Raw genomic sequence first — 3,076 nt, forward strand, 5'->3', positions numbered from 1 at the left:
TTTCCATAACAAATTAAGCTTAGGTATTTCTAAGTCTTTTTTTAGTGCCATTTAAATATATTATCTAAAATCCATCATAGCAGAAACGTGGGCTGCAGATTAAAATATAAAAATAAAAATTCATTATTTTTACCACTTTAGATGCTTTCCATGAACAATAGATGACTTCTTTGAATATTTTCAGTAATTTCTAATTAAAGTTGCAGCAGTGGATGCTTATATTACTTATACCTGAGAAAGATTTGTTTTAATAATTTTAGTACTTTATTGGCCTTTTCTTCTATAATAACCTCTTTCCTTTCACTATAGAATATGGATTTTGGTTTCAAATCTTCAAGTTTGTTTTAAGTAAAATTCTAATTTTTTCTATAAGGCAACTAAATTTTGATGAGAAAATTTACTCCAACAAGTATTTAATAACTTAATATTAGGAATAACCCTAAGATAATTACTTTGTTTTGTAAATGTGCTGTCGTTTTAAGAAGGCTAACCACACAAATGCCATTTTTAGTAGGAAGTTATAAATATATTCTACTTCAAGGTGAGTTTTTTTTTTTGTTGTTGTTGAGATGGAGCGTCGCTCTGTGGCCCAGGCTGGAGTGCAGTGGCCGGATCTCAGCTCACTGCAACCTCCGCCTCCCGGGTTCACGCCATTCTCCTGCCTCAGCCTCCCGAGTAGCTGGGACTACAGGCGCCCGCCACCTCGCCCGGCTAGTTTTTGTGTGTGTGTGTATTTTTTAGTAGAGACGAGGTTTCACCGTGTTAGCCAGGATGGTCTCGAACTCCTGACCTCGTGATCCACCCGTTTCGGCCTCCCAAAGTGCTGGGATTACAGGCTTGAGTCACCGCGCCCGGCCCAAGGTGAATTTTAAAAAGTTCATACCAGTGATTCAACAAACACTTTAAAGCATATTTTAACAATATTTCTAAAGAATTTAAAACTAATTGTGTTTGTGGTGACCATTGATTAAAGATGTAAACTGAATTCTGATATTTTTAAACATAATTAAACAAAAGAAAAGCTGTACATAACTAGCATGTTTTATAAAAGTAATTGGCTCATTAAGCTATAACAGCTCATTCTCATTTCTAAATTCTAATAAAGAATAGATCGAAATGGTAAGGCGAACTCATTACATAAATTAGGTATTCATGAGACAATTATAATTTCTACACACATGCTCATATTGTTTAAAAATTTACTAATACTGTTTGTACAGTGAATCATGCTGTGAAAGAAGAAATGAGAAACACTACAGAAATTGGGTAATATGATGAAAATAATGTTGTCAAGTCATTTAGGTATGATCATCTCAAATTTATGGTATAGAATTCAGTACTTGAAATAAGAATTGTATTCTCTACTTTGGAATAAAAAACAAAAAATAATGAGGTCATATTTACAATGGCCTCATCACCAAAACCACTTTTCCAAACTAATTTTTAAAGTTACGCTTATTATTTGAATGTTGTGTGTGTGCGAACATACACACAAACATGCACATTAAATAAGGCATTATAGGTGAACTTGTCATCTTTTTTCTCCTCTCCACTCTAATATCACACTCATTTTTCATTTTCTTAAGCAACTAGTATCACTAATTTGATATGAATACTTCCAAATTTTACTTTAATATTTTCACTGTATTTACATGAATTTATGAACAATGTGTGATTGTTTTGAGTCTTCTATTGTTCTTAGTCTTTAAAATTTGCATATGTTATTATACCAAATACATAATTCTGAATAACATTTATAATATGCATAATACATTATCTTAAGTATGGAACTGCATCTTATAAATGTTTCATATGTATCTCCTGTAAGGAGCATGTAACTGGAATTCTTAAATCTATTTTTATTGTCTAAAATCACATGTATTGATTATTGATATATGTTGACTTAATTCCTTATTTATTTTGACTTTTTTTCTTTCCTGCATTCTTCTTGTTTAATTACATTTTATTCTCTTTTAAAAGTAAAATTATTCTTTATTTTTGTGATCCATAATTTTTATGAATCCTATATGCAATATCCACTTCTAGTATTTTCAGAAAATTTCAACATGCATTTCTAATTTTATAAAGTCTAAAACTAATTATTATCTCATCTTTCTACTTCACAGTACATAGGACCCAGAAATTTTAAAATCGAGTTCTAATCTTCTGATATTCTAGTTCTACTTTGTTTACCTATGTCCTATTTACTATTTTTTATACTTATCTCTTATTTAAATCCACCCCAAATTGCTAATGTCTTAGCTTGTCATTGTTCATATCACCCTACTTCTTTTGTTTGTTTTTTTTTGTTTTTCTTTCTTACTGAAGACTCTTTTTTGTGCAATGATTCCTAATCTTAGCTAAAACACATGAGAACTATGTGGGAAGTTTTTTTCCAACATTCAGCTACCAGCCCAGATCAATTAAATAAAAAATAATCAGGGTGCTGTTTCAGGCATCAGAATATTTTTACTGCTCCCCACACAACTCCAGTGGGTGGTTAACGCCACTGCTTAATCATTTTTTCAGTTAGATTTTGTTGGTGGTAATTCCTCTTTGTTGCTCCATTAATAAAAATGTCTTTATTTACTTCTTGTTTTGAATGAGTTTTTAAGTGGATATAGGATTTTAATTTGGACGCTATGTATCTTCAGTACTCTGAAGATATTCTATTGTTTTCAGCATCTATTTTGTTTTGAGAAAACAACAACAGTTTTTTTTTTTTTTTTTTTTTTAATCCAGTCTTATTAGCTGGGCATGGTTGCACGTGCCTGTGGTCCCAAATACTTGGGGGACTGAGGTGGGAGGATTGCTTGAGATTGCACCACTCTACTCCAGCCTGTGTAACAGAGCCAGACCCTGTCTTAAAAGAGAGAGAAAAAAAGCCCAATCCTCTTATTTCCAGTTCCCCCTTGAATTGTTAAGTATTACTTTAATGTTGAATTTGCTTTTCCCCTTAAATTCTTGGATAACAAATTTCTCCCCCATTTCTCTTCCTAAGCTTGTTCACTTACTGTTCATTAGTTTATTTATTTATTTATTTATTTATTTATTTATTTATTTATTTATTTATTTT

The sequence above is a fragment of the Rhinopithecus bieti genome, unplaced genomic scaffold (assembly GCF_001698545.2).
Source record: "Rhinopithecus bieti isolate Rb0 unplaced genomic scaffold, ASM169854v2 scaffold_2735, whole genome shotgun sequence".
Classification (NCBI taxonomy): domain Eukaryota; kingdom Metazoa; phylum Chordata; class Mammalia; order Primates; family Cercopithecidae; genus Rhinopithecus; species Rhinopithecus bieti.